General features: G+C 40.7%; 1 long non-coding RNA gene across 1 annotated transcript; it reads right to left on the bottom strand.

The window, feature by feature from the left end:
* Positions 1 to 675: 675 nt before the first annotated feature.
* LOC127302628 (uncharacterized) lies at positions 676 to 3118 on the bottom strand. The gene is made up of 4 exons (XR_007852975.2): positions 2768 to 3118; positions 2340 to 2678; positions 1381 to 1454; positions 676 to 1212 (listed from the first exon to the last, which is right to left on the bottom strand). It is a non-coding gene; the product is annotated as an uncharacterized lncRNA (long non-coding RNA).
* Between the last annotated feature and the right edge of the window lie 4263 nt (positions 3119 to 7381).

Here is a 7381-nt window from a genome sequence, read left to right as displayed (position 1 = left end):
TATTCGAATAGTTTTGACTCTGCAGAGTTTGCACACTTTCACCACAACTATCCGGATACCTATCGTGTGGGCATCATCCCCGCATAACGACATATGCCACGACGGATACCCGGACATAACCTTTCGCCCATTCGACATAACACGAGGTCCTACCCTATGGAGTATGTACCTCCCCGGCACCGTGGCAGCTCACCTCCTCTAGAGCGTGGCTCCACCGCCAAGCCAGGAGACCCATAGTGTCTTCCGGACGGGTCAGCCCCGAAGGCCTCCCGTTATACTATTGTCCCAACCATGACAACCCGGACTCGGGGGTAACTGTACCCTTGTATAGTTGTGCGGTGCCTCATGCTAAGAAGAACAAACGTCAAGTTAAGCCCCGTGCCCACGTTGGAGTAGCTATGGTTGCGTTGTTTAGTTGTTCCGGGCGAATACAAAGAACCATGTGTCAAGATCCTTTCCTTTCATAAACCATACACTTGGGTAAGATTGCCTCACCCAAGGTTTTCATAAACATTTACAACAAGGTAAACCTTGAGGGGTTCCCAATCTAAAGTTTCATGAGTTGAACTAATACAACACTATGGCCGAGATGAGGGTCATCACGCCATTGAGGGTATGAAAAAGAGGTATTGGAGTGGATCATACTTGCTTGAGCTAAGCATGCATTATGACAACACAAGAGGAAATATACTTTCAGATTTGTGGTGCTATCTAACCCAATCAATAGATAGATAGGGATGAGAATTGACCAACACCAACACCATTAAGGGAAAACAGGCATACTCATCACAATTTGAGAATACACCAAAAACATGGTATTGATACATCTACACTAGAAGGGGGTGTAGTATGAATCTTGTCCCGAGGTGGAACATATTCAAGCTAAATATAGAAAGCAAGTTGGATAGCAATGGCCATGATACCATACACCCAACCAATTACCAAGACCTTGACAAGATAAAACTACTAGAGGTACCATGCTTGCATCCAAGCATAGATGACAACAATATGGAGATCATCACACATAGAACCAAGATGCTATTGATAGCACAAGATGACATCCAAAGAGACATCATATCAGAGATCAAAAGATGGCTTGCCTTGGCTTATTTGTCCCTGGACTTCTTCAACTTCATCAATATAAGAATCCCGTCAATATAAATAAGATCCTTGTCCGAACCACTTCTTCTTCTTCTCCGGAATCGTTCGCATCTATCGTCGGAAAATATAAAAGGAACACAATCAATCACATTGCACCAATCATAACAAGCATGCAACATTCAACAATCAACAAGCAATAGCTAACCACCTTACTACGGGCTACATACAAAGAACTTATAGATACTACAAAGCAACTAAAAGAGAACCCATTTTATTTACCTAGTAAAGGTATGAGAGTATCATAACTTAGCAATTGCCTCTCTCGGTATCACCATGGCACAACTAAGTATCCCCTGGTAGATAACATCAAAAAGAGGACAAGGGCATTAGTTTGACATCAAATACATTCAGAAAACATTTTCAAGCATTTTTGGAAAAGTAGAAAACAGTTTTTCCTAACTTAGTTTGCTCACATAACACCACACAAGAATAGGAAGTAAATGATATGCCACACCATTTGAAGACTTAAGCCAATCAATAGAACTAAGGTTAAGTTGCAGAGGTTTTGTTTTGCAAGAATAAAACATTGGTTGACCAATTTTTAAATAAAAGAGTGGGCAAAGGTTTAAAAATAAACCAAAGAGTTTTGGTTCAACAATCCATGTCACACATACACATTAGTAACAGTAAGAAATATGCATGAACAGAGACTAACACTATTTTTCCTAGATGGCCAGTACTAATACAAGACTAACCCAATTGGATTCACCCAAAAATATTAAACCTACAAATTTAGGAATTTGTTTGGATCTGGCTGTACAGAAAACAAGATCTGTAAGCCATAAATCGTAGAAAAATCCTAAAAATATGAGACCACTGGCATTTGAAAGATATTCAAACAGAGATGCATACACAATTGGATTTGGGTTCAAATAGTTTCTGAAACTCTCACAAATAGATTAACAAGGTTACTGTATGTCTTTACCAATTTCTTTACAACTGGATTTTCATAACAGATAAATGTTTGAAACTTGTTGGAGATGATTAAGAAAACATACAGCAATCCTACAAAGTTGGAATCACTCAATTAGGTTCAAAGATGGATTTTTGGTGATTTAAAAACTAACAGCCATGTCTGCAGAACACACAGAACAAGTTTAATTCACCACAAATCGTACACGATTCATAAAAATCTGAGGTCAGTTGCGTCTGAAAGGTATTGAAAAAGTGGTTCTTACCCAGTTTGTTTCATTCAAAAATTCGTTCCCAAGCTCCTGATTTAATTCGACCAAGTCAGATCTGACCAGATCTTGATCTGTGAACCATTTCAGTTTCAGGGGGTCAATCGAAGTGAAACAACCGCCAAAATGAAGGTATTGAAGAGGGCTTTCACCCACAGTTGAGTTTGCTCAAAAAGGTTTTGTAAAACGGAACAAATCTAACAAACAGTGAATCTGCATGTTTACAGAACTTTATTTACCAGGGAGTATCTGTAACGAATTTGAGGATGAGACCAACGCCAAGTTGTAGATCTTTTGAATACCTATCCGCGGAACTTTGAATCACTCGATTTGGATCTGCACACGAGATTTGGTAGATTTTACAAGTTCGTACCAGAATCTGAAATAGCAAGATAGTAGAAATTACTGCAGGGATTTGGACGAACTTTGCTCAAGAACTTCAGATCTGAGGATTGCTCAAGCTTCTCCATGCTTGGATCAACATGAACCTGCATCAAGATCCAATCTTAGCAATGGAGGAAGAAGAAGATGAGATTAAACCATCTAGGGTTGGGGAGAAGATGGAGAGGGAGGCTCTCATGGTGAGGGGAAGCTTGAGGGAGGAGGGGAGCTTCATCTTGGTGGCTTTCCATGGCCATGGCCGGCCATGGAAGCTAGGGGAGCAGTATTTTCGTGGGGAGAGGTAGGAGAAGGGTGTGAGGGAGTGAGGGAATGAGTGGGGAGTGGAAAATGAGAGCCAAAGGTGGAGGTGGCCGGCCAAGGGGGGGTTTTATAGAGGGAGAGGGGTGGCTGCCTCCTTTTCTGATTGGCTAAGGTGGGTGGCTGTCCATTTAATGATTGGGTTAGGTGGGAGGCAAGTCTTGTGGAGGAAGAAAGTGAGGAGGAAAATGGCTGGCCGAAATTGTCATGCCAACATAATTGGCCGGCTCCATTTTTGCCAAACACAAGGGAACAATGAGAGAGATGCCCAACACTCATGTGTATAGTCCAAGACATGATGTTGAGGAGATAATGTCTATGAGTGACTTTGATGATGATAAGAATATGAGTAGATACATATAGATAAAAAGGGGTATGAAGGTGACATGTGCCATGAGAATAATCTCCACCACTCTGGTTGAGACCAACTTATGAAGAAGATAATTCCCGAGGTAGAGTTGATGAATAGAAGTTTTCATTTGAATTCAAAATTGAAAGGATTGGGATTGACCACATGCAACAATGCATGAGCATGTCAAGATAGATGGGGTGGTGATGGTGGTTTAGTCAATGATAGGGCAAGGTTAAGAGAGATGGAGAGTGAAATAACCATATACTCACAAGGATGAATATGGTGACATGAATCTCCAATTCATGAGGTCAAGGTGATGATGGAAAGAAATAGAGGAGTGAGATAGACATGAAGAAATATAAGTTGTTCTTCAAATAAGAGGTCAATTGGGAGTGATTTGGAAGTATCAAATGATCATCCATTTGATCAAAAATTGGAGGATGGAGGGGATACAATGTGGTGGATCAGAGATGTGCATAAGATGTGCAAGAGTTGCCATTTGAAAAAGAGTTTAATTGAAAGGTATGGGACACACCTCAATTGTCTAGAGACAATTGGGAATGAACTCAAGTGAAATGGAATTTTGAAGATGTTGAGAGAAAACTAGTTGGAACATAGGAGTTCAAAATATTCTACTTACTTTCTCAAGTAAGGTAGAGTTTTCTCAAACCTAAAATAAACAAGAAATGGTATAAATACCATAGCAAGCCTTTTTGTAAAAAGGAAAGCAAAATAGGAAGAAAAGTTTTAGAGACCAGTACTTGGTAGAAATGGGATGGAAAACAAAATCCATTTCAGTTCCTTGTTTTCTTTGAAGAAATATTTTGGGAAGATTTAATAAAACTAGAAGTAGTTTTGTGATCAAAACTAAAGAAGGAAAAACAATAGGGTGTTTGAGAAAGAAAGCTAATTTTAGGGAGGAGTGTTCTCAAGGGTAGATGATACCAAGTTTTGAATTAAGGATGATTTGAGCTAGATTTTCACAAAGAGGAATATTAAGATGACACACTCATGTTGCCATTAGGACAAGGGTTTGATGTAGTAAAAAGGAAAACAAGTTTTCCTAAGTCACATATGTGTTTTATTTTGGTTAGTTGTTTGTTTGACCACTAGAGGTGTTGATCTATGAGGCAGCTCAAGACAAAACTCAACAAGCAAATCAAGACAATTCATCTACCAACGTATCAAGGCAATTCATCATAACAAACAGATCAAGACAATTCATCTTAATTAGTCTAAAGAAAAAGTTTTTTGTTCCCCCTAATTTTTGCACTAAGGACAATAAATCAAGGTTTCAAAATTGGGGTGTGACAGACTCTTCCACCCTTAAAATAATCTCGTCCCGAGATTACTAAGCGTAGAACTAGAGGGGTTGCAAAGTTCAACTAAAGTTAGACTCCATTCTTCTGTAGATGCACCATTGTTGAGATGGTCGTGGCTTCATCTTCTGGGAGGCATGATGGATTCCTGCCGATGGCGAGATTCATGAAGAGGTTGACTACTCCATGTAGGTGTTAGACCTGAAAATTCTAAGCGATCCTAGCGGGGGTTCAAGATTAGTGCACTCCAGCGGTGCTCTAGCAGGGTTGAAAACCTTTTAGAGTTAGCTTGATTTTAGTGGAAGACAAAGTCTTCCACCCTTAAAATTGTTTATCAGGGAGGGGCGTTAAAAACTGTAAGCTTCGGCCACGGGTCTTGTCGGGCGATTCTTGGAGAAGCCAGTGATCCCTCGTCTTGAGTCGAACATCTTCAGAGAGCGTTGTGTAGTCCACGACTTCGAGGGGAGTTAGTGCAATCCCATGTTTCCAACGGTGTTTTTAGAAAGATTTAAAATTTGAGGGTTAGCTCCAACTTTTAGTGGAAGACAGAGTCTTCCACCCTTAAGATTTTTCATCGGGTTCTCGGAAAAACTCAGAGCTTCTGCCTTGTGGTTCTGCCTGGGGCTTCTGAAGAAGTCATCGATCTTCCGTATTCATTTGAAGAACCTTCAGGGGCGACGTACAGACCACAACTTCAAGAGGCACTCACGGTGTTAACTAAACCATAGAGGACGCGCGGTGAGTTAGTAAGTTGAAGAAAAGCCTGGTTGGTATCCATATGAAGCCGCAACAGAGGGCGTCGAAGACAATCTTCAGCTTGCGGGTTGGTGCTGACTTACAATAGTTGGTGAGCGGGTAAGTTGCACCTAGTCTTGAGTTCTTGAGGTATCTTCAGGAGTCTTCACTTGATGAGGATCAGATGAACCATGTGATGTAGCTCGGCTTTGACGTTATTGTTCTCTCAGCTTGTTAGATGGTGTGTTAGAGGGTGGTTTCAAGAAGATATCCTCGAGGTTAGCGCGATTATACTCCAAGGTTAGACCAAGTTAGTATGTCTTTTCGCAGAGGTGTAGTCACTTATGAAGGTGCGGGCTTCTGCTTTCTTGGCATAGTAGAGATGCTCCAGCTGATCTTGAAAGTAGTCGGCGTGGATAGGGGTCTGGGTTAGTTTCTCTGACGGTTGAGAATCGATGGTTAACAGAGTTAACTTATCCAGTAACTAGCAGTTAGCAATACATCGGCGAGGCAAATCTTAATCCTAACATTACATGTGACACCCATACAACCATAACCAGAGACAAAATACCACTAACAGAGGCTACTGGTATTTTTCCTAGATGCACAGTAACAAAACAAGATCAACACAATTAGAATCATTCAAAAATATTTATTTTTCAATTTTTGAGACTCAAAATACTAACCAGAAACAGTGATCAAGTTTTATTTATTAAAAATCGCACAAAAATCCTAAAAATACAAGGTCAGTGGTGTCTGAATGATAATTTCATACTGGTTCTAGTGCAATTGGAATCACATCAATCGGAGATACCAAACTATTTTTATTAGCAAAACAGTACACTGGCAGCTTTCCATTTTTAATTTCCGTTTCACAAATTTCAAACAATTAAAAAGGGCGGGAACGTCTAAATAGCAAGACATACATGCACACAGCAAACAGATACAAACACTCAAGGCAGCACACTAGGGAACTACAAGCAATCATCACACCAGACATGGTACTCTAAGTACCCAAGGATGCCTAATACGTAGGGGTAGCTCAATCAAAGCGATTGAGTTTTGTCCTATCCATCCTATAGGTTTGGAGCTGGTCGCATATGTTGACGTCTTCATATCACCAACATCAGCTTCAACTTGGGTCCTTGTAGCAGTTGGTAGTGAAGGGGTCGGGTGTTGAGTCATTGATGATGAGGCGAAGGAGGAAACTGTGTAGAACTTCTAGTCTCGACATCCCGGAAATATGAGGTCTTCGAAGAGGTAGCTGTTGAGGTGCTCCCGAAGGCGGCAACTTCTGGTGGCTGGCCTAAAAAGTACTAGTCAAGAACTGAGGACTTGATCCCAGACGACTGCAAAAAGTGCAAGTCCATGGAGGAACAAGGTCAGCTCCTTGACATACTTTGGTGACAACCAAAGACATGATCTTATTATTCTTTTATGTGCACACTAAGTCGGCGTCCGATCTTCAATAGTTGTCGTTGGAGATACGTGAGACTTCAAAAAAAAAAAAGTTGATCCATCTTCGACTTCGAGTCTCCGGTCTGAGTTGGGGACATCGTCCAACATGTAGGTTTGAAGTGGTTGAGACAGTAGAGCAAGAATTTTCGAACCTTTTTATAAAGCGGAGAGGTAAGAATTTAGAAGTTTTGAATAAATAAGAGGAGTATACTTCCGACTGAAGAAACAATTTGTTTCATAAATATTTTTTCCCAAGTAATGGTTTCCTAACTAACGTCCATGCTAACTAAGGTCTCCTACAGTCAGGATAGCTCTGATACCAGCTCTGTGGGGACCCCGGACTAGCTGTCCGAAATTCCCTGTTATGTATACAGTTCACGATCCCATGATCAGTGCGCCGTGAACACATAACCGAACTGATATCAAATTACACCATCCATTACAAAGCGGAATAAGAAAATTACAATAAGGTCACA

Source organism: Lolium perenne, chromosome 5 (assembly GCF_019359855.2).
Source record: "Lolium perenne isolate Kyuss_39 chromosome 5, Kyuss_2.0, whole genome shotgun sequence".
Taxonomy (NCBI): Eukaryota; Viridiplantae; Streptophyta; class Magnoliopsida; order Poales; family Poaceae; genus Lolium; species Lolium perenne.
Note: the sequence above shows the minus strand (reverse complement) of the source record. Positions and strands in the feature narration are given on the sequence as shown.